At 43.8% G+C, this 20,974-nt stretch overlaps 1 long non-coding RNA gene across 1 annotated transcript; it reads right to left on the reverse strand.

The window, feature by feature from the left end:
* Window positions 1-6,835: 6,835 nt before the first annotated feature.
* On the reverse strand, window positions 6,836-8,134 carry LOC117508033. Its single transcript, XR_004559957.1, has 2 exons — window positions 7,575-8,134; window positions 6,836-7,403 (listed from the first exon to the last, which is right to left on the reverse strand). It is a non-coding gene; the product is annotated as an uncharacterized LOC117508033 (long non-coding RNA).
* Between the last annotated feature and the right edge of the window lie 12,840 nt (window positions 8,135-20,974).

A 20,974-nucleotide genomic window follows, 5' to 3' on the forward strand; every position in this document is an offset into this window, starting at 1 on the left:
ATGTCTTAAGATGACATTAAACCATGACCATATAGCATTATTATTCTTATTTTAAATAACAGCTTTAACAATTTGCTTAAATATACTTTCCCTGTAATTTTTCCATGTATTTAAGAAGCATGAAATATTATTTAGTCACCACACATGATATTTTCCTACAATTTAGCATGAAAAACACTCCACAATAATATATATATATATATATATATATTAAAACCCTCTCAAAATTACGGTAAACAAAGATTATGTGTGATAGGGTTAGGGTTATGAAAACTAAACTGGCTATGAAAACATAATTTTGAAAAAAGAAAAAACAAAAGCAAAATTTCCAAAAAGACAGCAAACTGTAACCCAATACTTATCTGAGGATTAAACTATAACTATGCTGTGTTCTTCTTCTTCTTGTTATTATTATCATTATTGTTATTTCATTTAAAAAGGCGATTCAGCAATTTATTTAAACATTTTCTAGATATTTTCATTGTACATTTAAGAAACATGAGAGTTTATTTAATGATGAATATGAACATGATGCTATTTGTCCGTATTTTGAATAGTTTAGCATGAAAAATGTTTATATATATATATATATATATATATATATATATATATATATATATATATATATACACACACACACACATTTGTGTGTGTGTGTGTGTGTGTGTGTGTGTGTGTATGTGTATAAAACAACATTGTGTGATTGGAGACCACTGGACCCCAGGCACAAAAGCACGATTTTGAAAACAATTGACAAAACTCTCAAACCAGGTAAACTGGACCAAAACTTTTTCTTTCGGATTATATTAAAAGATGACAACATAATTTGTTTGTTATTGTTTTTGATTGTTTGTTTTTCTGATTGTTTGTATATTGTTTTTGTTTTTGTGTACCATTCATTCTATTCAAATGGTGCACAATTAAAAAAAAAAAGCTCTTAAAATATTAAGGTGAGAAGGTATGATAAGGGTCCATAGGACACAAAAATATAATTTGGCATCTATTTACAAAACTCACCAACCAAGTAAAATGTACTCCTCTGAGAACAACCATATTTTTTCCCGATGGCCAAAATATGGCCATCAGGTATTGCAAAGGCTTTCCGTCTGTCCATCTGTCTGCGCTCAGCATAAGTCCAATCCTGTTACTGCCGGGGTCTGCAAATTCATAGGGAACATTCTTGGGACACAGACCTTGGACAAGTTCAAAGATGGCTAAGAATGACCTATTTTAAGAGGTCAAAAGATCACATTCTGTTTCCTATTTTTATGCTCATACGGCCGAGGGTATTTTAGTATTGCGCTATATTTAATATGACAAACAATGTCATTTAGCCATCTCCTTAAAATAAATAAATAAATACATCAATAAATAAAATAAGGTACGAAAGAATATACATGCATCATTAGGTTCCACTGCACCCTGAGCAGAGAAAATGATTCTGAGGAGGAAAAAAACAGTTCACAGTTCGTTGTGGTCTTATGTGTTTATCATGTTCTGTAGTTTATTACTTTTACTCAGTTTTATTCTTCTTTTTCTATTACATTTGTATTGAGTTTTTAGTTAATGTGGCTGTTTTCTAATGTGCTATATAAATAAATTGACTAAAATTCTGAGATATAAAGAACCTTATTTGAACAAATGAGAGAAGGATTAGTGTTGTGGTTTTTTTTTAAATCCCTGCTGATCAGGTTTCCTTGCGCATAGCTGCTGTCACAAGAAGTGAAAAAACATTATAGCAGTAATTAAAATGTCAATTGTCCCTGAACACAAGAGCTATCAGGAGCCACTTCAACAGGCCAGCTAACTCTCACTGTGAAGCAACATTAATTTAACCCCAGGAGAAAATATTCCAAGTCCCGTTTTTGTCCTTGATCAAGGTCATTCTGACAGAAACGGATTCCATTCGTCAGTGCAACTGCCGCTGATGGCACTGTTTCTTAGCAGACATCGCCATCTACTGGTCACACACTGCAATAACAACAATAACCAGTCAGGACTTTCAAAGCGCTGTATAATATGAAAATATTTTTTAAAATACAAGTTAAAAAATACCTACAGAAATAACAGAAAACTAGCAACTAGACAATAACAGGGACAAAAAAATTATAACAATTAAATAATTACCATAATTGCTGAATACAGAAAGCTGAATTCAATTTATTTCATTTATGTAGCACCAAATCACAACAAAGTTGCCTCAAGGCGCTTCACACAAGTAAGGTCTAACCTTACCAACCCCCAGAACAAACACACAGGTGACAGTGTACCTGAGAACACCTTTCTTAGTTGATTTCTTTGTTTTTGTTTGTTTCACTCACTCACTCATCTTCAACCGCTCAGTTCAATTAAAGGTCGTGGGGGGCTGGAGACTATCCCAGCAGGCATGGACGCCAGTCTGTCACAGGGCCACATATAAACAAACACATTCACACTCACACACCTACAGACAATTTAAGTTTCCAGTCCATCTAACCTGCGCGTCTCTTGAATGTAGGAGGAAGCTGGAGCACCCGGAAACAAGAACCCACACAAACATGGGGAGAACATGCAAACTCCACACAGAAAGGCTACAGGTGGGAATCAAACCCATGACCTTCTCACTGTGAGGCAACAGTGCTAACCACTAAGCCACCGTGCTGCTTGTTTGTTTGTTTTTTATACATTTGCAAAAATCTATTTTAAAAAACTGATCGGTATAGAGGAGGATCTTCTTTCACCAAGGCATCAAATCTAGGCTTGCATCTCAGATGTACCTTCTGGCAAATTGTTGCTAAATGTTCTTTTCTATATCACATCATCATGAAGCTGTATAACTGGTGATACAAAATGTAAAACATGCACTGTGCACAATTTCTCCAATCACAGCCACAGTAGCATGTAACTTCTTCTGGGTTGTCTAGGTGTCTTGGTGGCTTTCCTCACTCTTCTCCTTCTTGCACAGTTTTTGAGAACTGTCTACTCTGTGCAGATTTACTATAGAGTGCCATATTGTTTGTATTTCTTCATAATTGATGTAAATTAAGTCCAAGATATATTCAGTGACTTGGAAATGTTCATGTATCCATCCCCTGACTTGTCTGAAGAAAAATGGCAATTAGACTGATTTACAGGTATTACACCAAAGGGGCTGATTACTCAACTGGCAACTCATCTTGGCTTTTATATTTTTAATTAATTTTATCAAGTTGTAGAGATTGGCTTTTGAGTTTAAGGAAGATAATTTTGGACATTTTTACACTGAGAAGCCTGATTTACTTTTTGTATTTGAATTGGCATAAACAAATTAAAATGTGTGAAATACCAAAGGGCTGGATCGGCTTGCAAGGCGCTGTATCTGACAATTTATTCTGATGTGCTTCTGATGAAGTTTGTCAATTTTCAAGATCAACAAAGTTATTTAGGATGCCAGAGAGATGAAGAGAGTGGAGTACCAAGGACACAAATTCATGTTCTTTGTGGATTTCTCCTTGAAATTATGCAAACTAAGAAAGTGGTTTTGTTGTGTGTTGGGGGGTTTGGCTGGACATTTTGGTGTTTTCTTTTCTTTGCTCTCCAGGTGGTATGCAAACTGGTTTTTGTCTGTGGAGAAGGTGCTGGCAGAAGAGTCCTTCACCCTCATCAGCATGATTTGCAGCACCTGTGGATGATGCTCACGTGCAAACTTAAAGACTTTCAGCTGAAGCAGATAATGAGATGGCGTTCTGCATTTAAGCCATGAGTAATTCGAGCAGAATTGCCGGGAACTCGACCTTGTGACGTTCGTTTGTGAGACGCTGAGGACCGCGCCTCGGTTTGACACATCGTGCCTGTGAAGGAGGACGGGTGAGGGACACATGCTGTCAGCACACATCAGAGGTGATTGATTGTCTGAATAAGTGTTAACAGTAATTTGGTATTTTTGTTACGCAGTATATTTGAACATTGATGAGAATTGTGCAGCTCGCTTCTCACTGCCGTGGCGTACGGACTGATGATCCTCCACCTGTTGTGAGAAGCTGCTCATTTACATAAAGCTTAAATTCAGACCTGAATGTGTTGCTGATAGTGTGTGCCTTTGAAGGATATTTGTTGTAGCTGTTGACTTACCTCACCTTTTCCATCCTTCACAGAATCAGTTTGTCGTATCCACCTGGGGGGTGTTCGGCGGTGAGTCTGGGTCCAGAGGCGCCGAGCTTTGATCCATGTCGGCGCTGGAGAGCGCGCCGTCCTTCACTTTGCTAGACAAACGCACATTTATGTTGTACACCAATTATTGCACGGGAGAAAAATAAAATTGTTTTGTTTTTGGAACCGCTTTCTGGTTTAGCGCTGGGTTCAGTCAGACGCAGGTCCGCTCCTCAACCCGCATCGGCACATAACAGGTTTGATCATAAATAACAAAATCATATTCTTTGATAGATTATTTCTTGGATTCAAACCACTTATTTCCACAGATATGTGACATTAGCTGTGAAACTATTTTGATTTCTGACCACGGCCCAGGTATGACTAAAGCTCTGGTCAGACCAAATAATAAAGTCATGAATAATGAGGCACCCATGGATTTTTCAGAAATTTCAGTGATTATTCAAATAATGAGACACATATGTGATATTCTTTTTGCAGGAAACATGTTAAAAAAATGCTACAAGGGCTTTCTCAGAGAAGAACCTGCTCTGTTGCAGGTAGCCTGTCCAGTCCTCGTAGCTGCCAGGTGCTCAGATAATGGGCCTCTAACAGCCTCGTAGTCACCACTAACATGCCTCTAACATCCTCCTTTGTCCTTGTAGTACCTCATACACAAATTGCCCCGTGCTATTTTTGCTAAATTTTGAATTTCACAAAATTAAGCCCTGGTCACAGCCATTATTTGAATTATGATCCATGTTTTAATCGATCATGTAATCGCTATGAAGAAACCTCCTTGTACCTTGCATGTGCCAGGTATCAGCCTCTAATGAGCCCCGTCCAGCCTCAAATGGCTCATGTCGCCACGTATGATCCACGACAAGCCACGTAGAGCCACACAGAGCCACATAGCACCACGTAACGTGACGCTGGTGTACATTTAGGCATGGGTTTGGCCCAACCCTCCACCCCGTGCGGTCCCAATATATAGTGTGGGTTTACAATTCACAGCATCCATTCAAGATGTTGTCACATCGGAGGTACGTCAAGATTGCTTTGCAGAACATCACCCACAATATGGCTGCTGCTGGTTTTTTTGTTTTGTTTTTTTTTTGCTGCAGAAGGAGATCAACAACCAAGAACAACAACAAAGGAAGAGAAAAAAGAAGAGGAGGTGCTGGGTCAGACAGTGGATCCTGCATAGGCCACTGTATGGACATTATGATGTTCTTGTGAAGGAATTGCAGGAAACAGATGCAAAAGGCTATAAGGGCTTTCTCAGAGTGGAACCTGACCTATTTCAGGAGTTGGTGGACAGAGGTGGCCCGAGAATCATGAAGCAAGACACTAATTACAGACTCAGTCTCAGCCCTGGCCTGAGGCTGGCCAACACGTTGAGGCACCTGGCATCAGGAGAGTCCTACAGAAGTCTGTTCTATGGGTTTAGAGTTGGTCACAACAGCATCAGTCGTGTCATCTCTGAAACCTGTGAGGCCATCATTGCAGAATATATGGACGAAGTTCTGCAGTCCCCCAAGACACCTGACGAGTGGAAAGTGGTAGCCAAGGGTTTCAGCACCAGATGGCAGTTCCACAAGTGCTGTGGGGCTATAGACAGGAAGCACATTGCTCTTCATAAACCAGTTGGATCAGGATCTGAGAACTACAGCTACAAGAAATGTTTTTCTATTGTCCTGATGGCTGTTGTAGATGCAAACTAGAGATTTCTGTTTGTGGACATTGGCAGTGTGGGCAGTGCTTCTGATGGTGGAGTTTTTAGAGAGACTGACCTCTACAATGCCCTGGATGAAGACTATGCAGGATTACCTCCAGATGAGCCCCTGCCCAATAATGAAAGGACACTCCCTACCACATGGTTGCTGATGATGCCTTCACCCTCAAGACATGGATGATGAAGCCTTTCTCGTACAGAAATATAAGCCACAAGGAAAGAATCTTCAACTGCCGCTTGAGTAGGGAGAGTGGTGGAGAATGCTTTTGGCATTCTTTCAAGCAGTTGGAGGGTGTTCTTGACAACCATGGCACAGTGGTCTGATAATGTCACGTCCATCACCCTCGCCGCATGTGTTCTCCATAACCTTCTCAGTCTCAGGTATCCAAACTAGGCCCTAGCAGAAGGTGACAGAGAAGATGAAGAGGGAAACCTAATACAAGGAAACTGGAGAGATGAAGTCACAGAGGAAGCATGGAAAGGAATGGAGGCTCTGTGTGGAAACTCTTCATCCAAAACAGGGAAGTTGATGAGAGTATCTGAAGAGCTACTACACTTCAGAAGCTTGTGTGGTTCCATGGCAAGAGAGGCTGCTGCCTCCAAAGTAGTCAGTGTTATTGTTTCAAGGCCATATGAGCATTAAACAAGCTTTATGCACCATTTTCAAATAAATTTATTTATAATTATATGATTATACTTTGCACATTTATAGAAATGAAAGGCACTAAGTACAGTTAAACAGTTCATTTATATATAACCAATCAACTTAAAGGTGACACCTGTTCCAAACCTGTTCATTGTAAAACCTGTTTTACAATGAAAAGGTTTCATCTCCATCTGTAACAAAAACAAAATTCAAAAAATGACCCATTTCACATTGCTGGCACATTATGAACCTAATACTTTTAAAATTAACCAACAATTGAAAATATGCACCAGCAATGTGGGATGTAACACTATTTTTATTGTAATGAAAAATTCATAGATATGTACTTTTTTTTTTTTTTTACATAGATATCAATTAAACATCAAAAATGTCAGTGAGCATAAATCAAAAATGTCCTGAATATATAAAAATGTAAAAACTATGATTACTACTGCCACTTTAAGCCTGTGAGTGCGCATATGAAGCTTGAACCCCAACAATTCGTGCAGATCACCATCACCATCACCTCCACCACAGCGACTGAGTCCAGTCACATTGGCAGATGCCTGTATTCTGTTCCCCACAGGTGTGCTGGAGGCCTGTGGTGTGGATGGTCTTGAGGGTGTCTGGGTTCCCTGGTGGGGTTGGCCTTCTGATAGGTGCTGCGGGGTGTAGTGGCTGCCTTGGCTGTAGTTGTAACCGCCATCATGTTGGTAGCCCTGCCAGTAGAGTCGGGTGGTCCTGACCCACTGACTGGGTCCTGCTGGTTGGGGCTGTGAAGGATGGGGTTATGATGGTTGAGGAGGAGGAGGAGGAGGAGGAACCTGCTGCTGCCTCCATAGCTGGTGCTGAGGCTCTTTACCTGCTACCCAATCATTTACCCAGATCACCGCCAGTGCTGCCATGATGATTTGTCTGCAGCATCAAGGAATTGCAACAACAAAATTGCAAAAACAAAGTGGTGTAAAGTTATTATGGCATCAACACAAAATAAATCAAAGTTTCCACAGCTGCACTGACATTTTTCCACAGCTTTCCAAAATATTTCAATTTCTCAAATGTACTGAATGTATTGTACATATCTACCTCGGTCAATGCAGCAGCCAATGATGCTGAAGAAGATGAGCGGGCATCACCGGCACCTGGACAATCATGCCGTTTCTTCTTTCTGGAGTGAGGCTTTGCCTTACCAGGACCATCCTGCACACCTTTGTCTTGCCTTGGCTCTGGCTCTCACCCAGGCTTTGACTGCCCCCTGATGGTGCGGTTATGCAGGTCAGCAGTGGAGTCCTCCTCCTCCGATGATGAGCTGTGTCCAGAGCCTTTGGTAGGTTGTGACTGTCTGGAACTAAATACATAAATGGAAGTGTATGCCACCAATGTGAGAAGTGTGTTTTAGAAAGAAAATTAATTTCAAAAAAGAATATTAGAATTTTTTTTAAGTATAAATGGACATAACTGCATAAATGAACATACTATTGTAGACTGCCTTCCAGGTTGTCTGTTGATATGGTCCCATAGAGAAGAGAACATGGCCTTGATCCTCTTTCATCCACTGCTCCAACTTCCATCCATCCATCCATTTTCTTCCGCTTTATCCGGAGTCAGGTCGCGGGGGCAGCAGCTCAAGCAAAGCCGCCCAGATCTCCCGATCCACACACACCTCCCCCAGCTCCTCCGGGGGAACCCCAAGGCGTTCCCAAGCCAGCCGAGAGATGTAGTCCCTCCAGCGTGTCCTGGGTCTTCCCCAGGGCCTCCTACCAATGGGACATGCTCGGAACACCTCTCCAGCGAGGCGTCCAGGGGGCATCCGGAAAAGATGCCGAGACACCCTCAATTGACTCCTTTCGACGTGGAGGAGCAGCGGCTCGACTCTAAGCTCCTCCCGAGTGACCGAGCTCCTCACCCTATCTCTAAGGGAGCGCCCAGCCACCCTGCGGAGGAAACTCATTTCGGCCGCTTGTACTCGCGATCTCATTCTTTCGGTCATGAGCCAAATCTCATAACCATAGGTGAGGATCGGAACGTAGATCGATCGGTAAATCGAGAGCTTTGCCCCCCTACTCAGCTCTCTCTTCACCACAACGGTCCGATACAGCAACCGCATCACTGTAGATGCGGCACCGATCCATCTATCAATCTCACGCTCCATCCGTCCCTCACTCATTAACAAGACCCCGAGATACTTAAACTCCTCCACTTGAGGCAAGGACATTCCACCGACCTGAAGAGGGCAAAGCACCTTTTTCCGGTCGAGAACCATGGCCTCGGATTTGGAGGTGCTGATTTTCATCCCAGACGCTTCACACTCGGCTGCAAACCGCCCCAGTGCATGCTGAAGGTCCTGATTTGATGAAGCCAACAGAACCACATCGTCCGCAAACAGCAGAGATGAGATTCTGTGGTTCCCAAACCAGACCTCCTCTACATCCTGGCTGCGCCTAGAAATTCTGTCCATAAAAATAATGAACAGAACCGGTGACAAAGGGCAGCCCAGGCGGAGGCCAACGTGCACTGGAAACAGGTTTGACTTACTACCGGCAATGCGAACCAAGCTCCTGCTGCGGTCATAGAGGGACCGGATAGCCCTTAGCAAAGGACCCCGGACTCCGTACTCCCGGAGCACTCCCCACAGGGTGCCCCAAGGGACACGGTCGAACGCCTTCTCCAGATCCACAAAACACATGTGGACTGGTTGGGCGAACTCCCATGAACCCTCGAGCACCCGATGGAGCGTGTAAAGCTGGTCCAGTGTGCCGCGACCAGGACGAAAACCACACTGCTCCTCCTGAATCCGAGGTTCAACCATCGGTCAAATTCTCCTCTCCAGTACTCTGGAATAGACCTTACCAGGGAGGGTGAGGAGTGTGATCCCCCTATAGTTGGAACACACCCTCCGGTCCCCCTTCTTAAACAGCGGGACCACCACCCCGGTCTGCCAATCCAGAGGCACTGTCCCCGATCGCCACGCGATGTTGCAGAGGCGTGTCAGCCAAGACAGTCCCACAACATCCAGAGACTTAAGGTACTCAGGATGGATTTCATCCACCCCAGAAGCCTTGCCACCGAGGAGCTTTCTAACGTGACGATGGGATTGAGAAGATCCTCTAAGTACTCCTTCCACCGCCTGACAACATCCCCAGTCAGGGTCAACAGCTCTCCACCCGCACCATAAACAGTGCTGGTGGAGAGCTGCTTCCGCCTCCTGAGGCGTTGGACGGTTTGCCAGAATCTCTTTGAGGCCGACCGATGGGGCCCCGGCTCCGCCATACCAGGCGACGTCTCGGTCCTTGATTTTTTTACTGGTCATGGACGTTCTGAACTGCCCTTAGTCTGACCTGTCACCTAGGACCTGTTTGCCTTGGGAGACCCTACAGGGAGCGCAAAGCCCCCGACAACATAGCTCCTAGGATCATCCGGGTATGCAAACCCCCCCACCACGATAAGGTGGCAGCTAGAGGGGGAGCTGCTCCAACTTCTTGTCAGCAATTATTTAAACAAAAGATCCAAAATGCATCAATATTACTATTAGTGGACACTTCATGCAGTGACACAGTACTCATTTAGAGACATATTGGTCAGAGTGCGCAGGAGGCCTGAAAAAAGGAGTCCTGAAAAAAAAATGCTGTGGTGCTGTTTATTTTTAATGCATAGATCACTGTAATTCCTGAGTTTGATAAAAGTTCTCATCGCAGCATAACCTGTTGTCTTTTATTAACTTTTGCATGGCGTGGCTTATTTTCAATGTGTGGCGTTCACACAGATTTACTGCTGTGATCAATTTAATGCTCTGATTATATATTCAATCTTTACACATATTTATTACCCCTTTTGACAGTTTTGTGTTAGAAATCAATATATATATGGCTTTTAGTAACATAATACAGTGATGCAGCAGCCACCACGGCACACTTCCTGCACATTCCTGCAATATTTTTTGCCTCCTGCGCCTTTCAGTCCAGCCATATTAAATATGACAGAAAACACTTTCAAAAAAAAAAAAATGCAGGCAAAGACAATGCCAGACTTACATGTTAGGCCATGCTCCTCCACTTTCTTGGTTAATTCAACCCTCTTCCACTTGGTGTGATGGTACGCTGCTCCCTGCTACCACTCTGCCAACTCAGCTGTGGTTCCCTCTGGAAGAATAACTGGGGGCCATCTCTTTCTCCATTTTTTGCCACCACATTTCTGCTCCTCCTGAGCCCCCTGATCCTGAGTTTTCTCGATCTGGATTGGCTAGCCTACTGCTGGAGTCAGCCTGACTGTGGAGAGGGAGATATGTAGACATAGGAGGTCGGGTCTATTTAGGGGGGCGACACCAAATTTGCCTGAATTTCAGAAACCCCATGACTCTTTAAATTACCACATATTTATATTTATATTGGTGACCAAATAGCGGTTTGATTGTTTACATTAATTGCGAAAATAAGTCTGACAACATTTTAGGTCATTCTATTCTGTATTCAGAGTCTACATGCATACACATAAATTGCCGTGAGTGTGTATAAAACAGACCTCCCTTAAGACCAACACATGAAAGTACTTGTTACAAAATTGTTCACAACTTTGTATCAACACTTGTCAAGATTTATTATGGAAATAACATATCTAGAAAAGGCAAACCTAATCAAGTACAATATTAAATGAAAACATGCCTGACAATTATCATATATAGCTATATATAGCTGTATAAGAGAAGACTCAAAACCTACCGCAGGTGACTACTTCTGCAAAGGGTATCAAGATAGTGTAAGACAATGTTAAAATTTTAATCAATCAGAAAAAAACATTTTGTTCCTTCCCCTCTTTCTACCAAACACATCAATATTACTGTTGATGTCCACTTTGTGGGGCAGCACGGTGACTTAGTGGTTAGCACTGTTGCCTCACAGCAAGAAGGTTGTGGGTTCAATTCCCGTGGCCTTTCTGTGTGGAGTTTGCATGTTCTCTCCGTGTGTGCGTGGGTTTCCTCCGGGTGCTCTGGTTTCCTCCCACATCCAAAGACATGTGGGTAAGGTGGATTGGGGTCTTTAAATTGTCCATAGGTGTGTGTGTGTGTGTCTGTGCTTGTTTGTCCGTTTGTGGCCCTGCGACAGACTGGCGTGCTATCCTGGGTGTACCCTGCCTTGCGCTCTATGACTGCTGTGATAGGCTCCAGCCCCCCGCGACCCTTAATTGGACTAAGCGGTAGAAGATGAATAGATGAATGAATGTCTACTTTGTTGGTGTGGCTTCTTTCAATACACAGAAGTCCTAATGATGAGAGATGATCCTGACCCATAGTAGACCTGAGGTAGCTTTTGAGTCTTCTTAAACATGAAAACATCATGTCTTCTTAAACATCATGCTCAGCTCTCGGCTGAGCATGATGTAGCAGGTATAACTGCCAGGGTTTTTGCTACCTCAGTCTCACATATGTCTCACATAGGGAATTTTACTGGAGATAGTTCACAATGTGATTGGAATTTTTTAACTCAACACCTTCCAGATTGTAAAAAAAATGGTTTCAGCCATTAGAGTGTCCAGATCGACCTTGTAGAAATCTGACACTACTTTGAAAATGGTTTATTCAGCTTTACCTAACACTACTTCTGCAAGGGATATCAAGATGTGTGTGTCTATGCTTGTGAACCTCTCTTTCATTTCAGACAGCACTCTGTCCCAGTGCATCATAATACACTTCAGTCCTCGCTCTCTGGAGGTCTGTGATGGAGATGCCCTCTTCAGCAGTCTCTTCCTGTCAGGGCTTGCAGCCTCTTTGATGGCTTTTTCTGCCTTTTAGTCATTTCAACTTCTCCAATGTCTGGGGCAATGTCACAGATTTTTCTAGCAGTTTGTTGGTCTTTTTCCCAAATAAGAGCAAACTTCTCTTCATCCCTGCATTGTGCTAGGGTATTTGTCGTGGCCTCACAAGTGACCTTTGCAGCCATGACATCAACCTCATGACCCTGCAGGTAGCTACTAGACTCTATAGAGATGAAGACATCTGTTCTACTTCTACACTGATGATCACACTTTTGAGTAAAATTTCATCAATTTTTTTTTCTTGGCCTTTGGAATATTTTTTTTTAGACATATTTTCCTTAACATGGCCCATGCCCGAATTTCCCAGCCCATCTGCACGAAATTGAGCATTTTGCTGAGCCCCCCCCACACCTATGGGGAGATGTCCACCACCCTCTTGGGGGCCTGCTCCGATATTGGTGCTGTGGATCCGGGTTCAGATGGTGCAGGAGATTCAGCTGGAGATGGAGGTGAAACTGTACCCCTTCCCCAGGTTGCAGTCTTCCTGACTCCTGCTTTCCCTACCATGTTTGTCATCATTGTGCTGTTCATTGTCGTCGTTCGTGTGAGAGCATGAGTGGTCCATCGCAAAATGGTGGCCGACCGCAGTGGAACAAGCTTATATAGAGACGGGCCATGTCATGGCCATGCATTGTTTCCGTATCAGCGGGACTAACGAGGCCCAACATGGCGCCGTACGTGGATCCACAGGACACATGGTCGATACACCACACCTACAAGGATATCCACACATATGCAATATGTGGCTCATATGGGGCTCATTCCTGGCTCATACCAGGCTTGAACATGGCGGATGAGACAAAGCGAGGCATGCTAGTCCACGTAGCCACTATGTAACTCGGATAACGGGCCTGCAACAGCCCCGTAGCCACCACTAACATGCCTCTAGCATCCTTGTTTGGCCTCATAGAGCCTCATACACAAATTGCCCCAAGCTATTTTTGCTAAATTTTGAACTTCACAAAATTAGCGCCACGCTCAGAGATGAGCCTCATTAGCCGAATATTCTGCCTGTAAGAACCTCTATTCTCCCACATTTGCTGAATAACTCCACAAAAAGAAAAAACATGCTACATGGCTCATTATTCGGTCCGATCAGGGCTTAAAATAATCAAAGGTCCTTATAGGTGGATGTCACATCTGAAATGGTTACATGATACAAACATCCTGGAATTTATTGGCACCAACATAGAATTTTAATTTTTTATTTGTTTTCTTATTTAAATAACATTGACATTAATTCCATTCAGTCAATATTCTCCTAAATCAATCTACTTCTTTATTGTTACCATTCTTATTATACCTTTGACAAAAAAGTTTAACTTCTGGACAAAGCATGGGATTTAATTGAAGACAATTCATGGATATTCAAGTGGTTTCCAGAGTTGGAGGATTTGGATGCTGTGTTTACTGAGGGGAGGTTCCCTGTTTGGGTTTGGCATCCTGAACAGTATTTACCATCAAAACCTCTTCTTCCTGAAGCCCTTTTCACATTGGGCCTGTGTAGAGTTGGACTGTGCTCTGTTTTAATTACGCAGGAATGGCTGCATATGTTGGCCTGCCTCTTCTTCTTCTGTGATTTTGAAGCTTCACTGCCAGCAACGTTCAGCAGAGTCCAGCGGGATGAATAAATCTAGCAATGCAGGTATGTACTGCTAAAAAAAAACTGAAAGGATTTTTTGCCGGAGTGGTGTAGGGTAGCGTACAATTGCAGAGGCTTGGTGTACAAGAGTGCAGTGTTGCGTGAATGTCCATGAAAATCCGTGGAAAAATTAAACGTTTAAATTTTTTGCATCCATTTCACAGACCCCTTTGTGTCTGTTAGCAGGTGTACTACTAACACAGCAGCAGGACAACAGTTAGCAACATAGAAAGGTAAATGAGACGAAATATTTCTTCAGCCTTTCTGGCATATTTATTTAGGCAAACAATACCTCACTGCTCTTCATGAACCGTCATGTTGAGAGAGAGAACCAAGAGAGATTCAAAAGGGCTAACACTCATTTTTATGAGGTGTGACGTCACCAGTAACTTTTACCTTATAAAAAAAACAAAAGCACCCTCTTGTGGAGAAGAACAGGAATACCGTGTACAGAATACATCGTCAGTCATACACATATGTCATCAGTGTCCCTTAGCGTATTGCCGCACAGACTCGGCATAATCGGTAGGTACACCGCATTATGCAACTCTACGTTGACCCGGAGTGAAAGGGACTCGAGACTGACTACGACTGTTTTGTCTTGGAGTAGGGCTTCAAGTCAGACACTGGGAGAGATGGGTCTCCCCTGCAGTCATCAGCCCTCCATGCGCAATCGGTGCCCTCCACACATCTGCAGACATCGGTGATCGAGGACCAATGCACCTTCCCAGTACATCACTTGGATCGTCACTCCCAGGCCATCTTCCAGGAGTTCAATTGCTTCCTGCAGGTTGGCTCTTTGGCAGAATGACCTTGCTGGGACTCCGTGGCTGCCCTCTTGCCCACAAGTGGTCACCTGGCTGCCTTTCTGAAGTCACCTCTGCTCCCGAAAGGTTGCTTTGCAGTCTAACTCATGGCAGAACTGATATGTCAGCCACACAGCCAATCATCGGATGATGGGACAGGCATGTATCAGCTGCATGGCTGCCTACCTGTCGACAGCCTGACTACTTACTGCTGACCACAGGGCCATACCCCTACGAGATTGACACAAATGACCACTTACTGCCTTTCTTCCATTGTTAACTCTCCTGATGTCATATGGGACTATGTTCATGCCTGGGATTTTGTAGTGCTGTATGTTCATGTTTTTTTTTTTGTTTTTTTGCTGTGTTCTGGTTTGAGTTTTGGATTGCTTTGTGTTCTGCCTACTGCCCTCTCGTCTTGTGTCTGGGGTTCGTGTTTTTTTCCTTCTGTTTGCCACACTCTTTCCTGAATGTTCCCTCACACCTGTTCCTAATGTTCCCCTCATTACCTGCTCTTTTTAAGCCGTTTTCTTCATTGTTTTTGCCAGTTCATTGTACCTTTGTGTCGCCACTTCTCACCGTGTTTTTGAAACTTTTTCTTGTTTTCTGACCTTGAGTTTTGTCTCATGATTTGGATACCACTGCTGATTCTTGCCTGCCTTGTTGTGTACCGACCTCTGCCTGTTTATAAAGTAAATCCTTTTTCTCTTCCCACGCCTGTGTGTGAGTCCTGCATTTATGTCCAGCCTTTTTGGGTCCAAGTTGTGGCCGGAACACAGACCACAAATGGATGCAGAAAGCTCCACTCTGGTACATGTTACGCTACACTCTCAGGGACAGAAACTCGTACAGCAGGAGGAGACTTTTGTTGACTCTCTAAGAGTACGTCTGTTCCAGCGAGACCTGATGCTGCTGTGCACCCACCACCAGGGGCATCAGCAGAGAGTCCGCTCCAAGTCAGAGACATTGATTTTTGCAATCAGCTTTCCCATCCAGAGCATTTCTTCAGGGAATCAGGAGGCGTAAAGCCGTTCTTCACCCAACGTGAACTTCACTTTGAACTTTATGCTTCAGCCTTTCCGTCCGACCACACTAAGATTGCATTAATTATATCACACCTGTCGGGAAGCACTGACGCTTGGGCCACGGCTCAGTGGAGCTGCAGATCCGACACCTGCTCATCAGTTCACAGTATCATTCAAGAGTTTGAACAGGTGTTCCAGCACATGTCTCCGGGTCAGGAGGCTGCGAGGTCTTTATTGACATTAAGGAAAGGTTCATGCATGTGAAGCATTCACTGATTGACATGACACACACTGTGGTTAGACAGGTGTGAGACAATCCTTTCAGAAACATTCCGTATTGCTTCTGCACATACAGACGCAAATTCAGCGTTTTCAGATTTACCCACTCTGGAACCCGTGTCCAAATGCTGTCGCTTTCGGACGTCCAAAACGGCACTTGCATGTCACAGCAAATCCCAAAACAACACAAAACTTATGCAGATATACAGTAGTGTTCAGAATAATAGTAGTGCTATGTGATTAAAAGATTAATCCAGGTTTTGAGTATATTTCTTATTGTTACATGAAAACAAGGTACCAGTAGATTCAGTAGATTCTCACAAATCCAACAAGACCAAGCATTCATGATATGCACACTAAAAAAAAGTAGAAAAGGGGTGTTCACAAAATAGTAGTGTGGCATTCAGTCAGTGAGTTCGTCAATTTTGTGGAACAAACAGGTGTGAATCAGGTGTCCCCTATTTAAGGATGAAGCCAGCACCTGTTGAACATGCTTTTCTCTTTGAAGCCTGAGGAAAATGGGACGTTCAAGACATTGTTCAGAAGAACAGCGTAGTTTGATTAAAAAATTGATTGGAGAGGAGAAAACTTATATGCAGGTGCAAAAAATTATAGGCATCATGATATGTGCATGTTTCTGCTACTATGGTGTTGGGCCTATATATAGCATACCAGGTATGGATCAGTTTGGATATGTCAAAATACTTGAAGAGGTCATGTTGCCTTATGCTGAAGAGGACATGCCCTTGAAATGGGTGTTTCAACAAGACAATGACCCCAAGCACACTAGTAAATGAGCAAAATCTTGGTTCCAAACCAACAAAATTAATGCCTCGCACATGTGAAGAAATCATGAAAAACTGTGGTTATACAACTAAATACTGTGATTAGTGATTCACAGGATTGCTAAAAAAGCAGGTGGAACATAATAGTTTTGAATTTGTAGCATCAACAGCAGATGCTACTATTATTGTGAACACCCCCTTTTCTACTTTTTTTTACTAATAGCCCAATTTCATAGCCTTAAGAGTGTGCATATCATGAATGCTTGGTCTTGTTGGATTTGTGAGAATCTACTAAATCTACTGGTACCTTGTTTCCCATGTAACAATAAGAAATACATATATTCAAAACCTGGATTAATCTTTTTAGTCACATAGCACTACTATTATTCTGAACACTACTGTACCTGAATCTGTTCCTGTATGGACGGGGCCTCGGAGGGGTGCTAAAGGTGTTCTGGAATAACATGAACTGCTGCTATCACTGTGCAAGGCAAACACAGAAAATAGTGTTTATTAGTTTATTGACCAGAATGTTGCAAAAATCATTTTTACATATTAAAACAAGTCGTCTTCTTATAACACGCAGTTCAAAGTTGAACTATAAAAGTGGTTTGACATAAAGAAGCAGTTTAATGGAGCCTATGTAGAAATAAGACAGCATTTTAATTATTTGAAGGTAAAGCGATGTAGATCAGTAAGAAAATTTTCTTAAATATACATACAGCATTTATCAATGTGGAAGTCATTTCATTGTTGAAGTAACTGACACTGACCCGCATTTACTGACATTTCATATGTGAAAAATGTGACATATCCTGAACCATTCTCAAACCATACATGGAAATTAAATGTTTTAATCTCCGAACAAACAGGTAACAGTGCTACCAATACAATGATGCAACTGCCTGCAGCACATCATAGATATGTATGTGTAATACCTGGGCCAAAGGAAATGCTGTTTAACCCTCCAAGGTCTTGGGATAATGTCTCTTTTCTCTATGCTGTCAGTAATTTCCACTTTAAAAGTAAATAATTATGAAACTGGTCACTGGATCCTCGATCTCTGGACACAAACAGAAATAAACAAAATCTGTAGTTTTTGTCAAAAGCATGTAACTCCATAGACTCTGCGCTGAGCTCTTCAGACGGCAGCGCTGCACATCAGGATGTAATTCATAAGAAATGGAGGACGTCTCATTTTGGGAGAAAAAAACCCTCTTTTGGTCGGTTGTAGTTTATTGTTTGTATTATAACGTTTGGAAAGAGGTGTCATTTGATTTAAAACGGCGATTCGCTCTGAGGGTATTAATTCAGACAGAATCTGTGCGGCTCTTTGGAGCTGCACTTAGTCCCACAAGACAGAGGATATTTATTATTATTATTATTTCCATTACCTAATGGACAATTTCAGTTTACGCACCGGCTGGTGCACACACCAGAGAACCATCGCATAAAACTCTGGTGTGGAATGGAGGACGATTCTCGTGTCCTGCCTGCAAAAAGAGCCAGTTCGTGCCTTTAATCCACACAAAGGTGACTCATGACTGCCTTTAAATTTTTCATCTTTAAATGGCTTTGAGAGGGGTTAATGATGGAATTGCAGACCTGCCGCTGGAAGTGAAGCAGGCAACCAGCGAACAGCGGGTTGCTTCAAGCAGACCCGCTGCAGTCTGCAATCAATGTAGAGAAATGATCATTTCCCAACAAACACCCTCAAAAACAACGGTTCCTCCAGTGCCCAGAACTGAAGGACCGATAAGGGAATCATTAAGCAAAAAGGCTATGGATGTCAACCTTTTTGTCGTGGTGGAAATGTGCTTTCTGGCTTCCGTCTGTGGTGCTTTCAGCGTGCTTCAGAAAACTGTCAGGATTTGGACTTTGTGTGTGGGTTGGCTTGTTGCTTTTGTATCCTTCTCTTTGGCACTGTTTGTCTGCTTGTGTTTTCCCTGTCCTGCTTTCTCTTGCTCCCCTTCTTCTCTTGGTTCAGCATGGGGGGCGTTTCCCTCTGTGCTGGACACGCCCTGTCTCTGGAAGGTTCTCATACCTGTTCCTGATTATCTGCTCATCACCTGAGGCTTTATATACCGCACTGTGTGCCTGCGTTACTCGCCTGATTGTTGTGCCCTGTGCCTCTTTCTGGCTCTGTTCCTTGTGTTTCTTGCCTGACTGCCTCTTCGTGTTTTTGACTGCTTGCCTGTGTATTTGGACCTCGTACCTGCCTGATGGTTGTGTTACTGTTGCTCTTTTTGGACTGCCTCTTTGTGTACCGATCCCTGCTTACGAATCAAGTAAACGCCTCAATTGTACAGAGCTGTTCATCCGCATCCTGCAATTGTGTCCAACCTGCTTTCCCAGTAGACCCTGATAGAACAATCAGGCCAACGATGGACGCAGCAGACGTGGACCCTGAAGCTGTTCAGCGGGCAGTACGCCACCACAGCCGGTGGCTTGCACAGCAAGAGGAGCAGCTAGCCGCCCTGAGCTCTGGAGTCAGTGAGTTAGCCAAACGACAAGACGCTTTCATGGCCTCTGTGAGCTCACAGATGGAGCAACTCCTGAACACACTAAAACATCAGGTTCCAACCGGTACGGCTGCCGCTACGCCGCCGCCTCCGGGACCATCGACTGACCAACCGGCTACCGTTCCCGCCCCTGCGGTATGTACCCAACTCTCTTGACCCGAGCGTTTTTCCGGAGAGTCCGGGGATGTTCGACCTTTTATCACTCAGTGCGAGTTGCACTTTGAACTGATGGCATCAATGTTTCCGTCTGATCGAGCTAAGATCGCATTCATGATATCTCACCTTTCCGGTTGGGCGGCTACATGGGCAACAGCCGAGTGGGGCCGCGATGCACCATCTTGCTACTCCCTTTCAGCATTCACCAACCCCCTGCAGCAGGTTTTTCAGCACGCCTCTCCTGTCCGCGAAGCAGCTCGTGCTTTGATGAGGTTAAGGCAAAGAAATCGTTGTGTGGCCGATTACGCCATTGACTTTTAAATTCTGGCTGCCAAAAGTGAGTGGAATCCTGCGGCGCTCCAAGATGTCTTCTTCCGGGGCCTGAGTGACGTCATACAAGATCAATTGGTGTCTGTGGATCTGCCTGAAACTCTTGACGAGCTAATTGCACTGGCTATCCGGACCGATCGCCGTCTGTCCGAGTGTCCGCGACGGGACACCTATCATCCACCTCCCCGGCACGTCTTTCCATTGGACCGTGCCTCGTCCAGTCACTTCGGAAGCTCCGCCACGGCTGGTTCGGCTGAAGAGCCCATGCAGGTGGGGAGGGCCCGCCTCTCGACCAAAGAACATGAGCGACGCCGTGTGGAAGGACTTTGTTATTACTGTGGACAACCGGGTCATGTAATTACTGTGTCCCCTGTGAGGGTTGCGCCAGGGCGACCAAAAGCGGTATTACGGGTGAGTCAGAGCTCAGTAAATCCTGTTTCCAGGAACATTTTATTAGCTACTTTCACATCTGAATTGACTACATTAACCAACCCTGTGTTCATTGATTCTGGAGCTGATTCTAATTTCATGTTGTCCTCTTTTGCCAGGTCCCTCCGCCTTAAATTATATCGGCTCACACGGCCCCTGGTGGTCCACGCTGTGGATGGCAGTGACTTGGTCCAAATTACTTTTCGCACCCAGTCAGTTCGCATGACTATGACAGGAAATCATTCTGAACTAATCACTTTTCATATTTTCGATAAGATGACTCACTCAGTAATTCGGGGGCATCCCTGGCTACAACGCCATAAACCCAGTCTTGATTGGGGCCTGGGAAAAGTGGAGTCCTGGGGACCTACTTGTAACAATACTTGCCTAATTAAGCCTGTTGACAGTTCTGGAGTAAATACGTCTGATCTAGAGGGGGTCCCTTCCTGTTATCATGATCTTGCGGAGGTGTTCAACAAAGCCAAAGCTATGTCTCTTCCACCCCATCGTGAATATGACTGTGCCATAGACCTCCTCCCGGGGGCAACACCCCCCCGAGGTAAATTATTTTCGCTCTCGGGTCCAGAGCGTTTAGCCATGAATACCTATATTCAGGAGTCTCTTGCGGCAGGTTTAATCCATCCCTCTTCCTCGCCCGCCGGGGCAGGTTTTTTTCTTTGTGGAAAAGAAAGATAAGACCCTTT

This window comes from Thalassophryne amazonica, chromosome 3 (assembly GCF_902500255.1).
Source record: "Thalassophryne amazonica chromosome 3, fThaAma1.1, whole genome shotgun sequence".
In the NCBI taxonomy this organism is placed as follows: Eukaryota; Metazoa; Chordata; class Actinopteri; order Batrachoidiformes; family Batrachoididae; genus Thalassophryne; species Thalassophryne amazonica.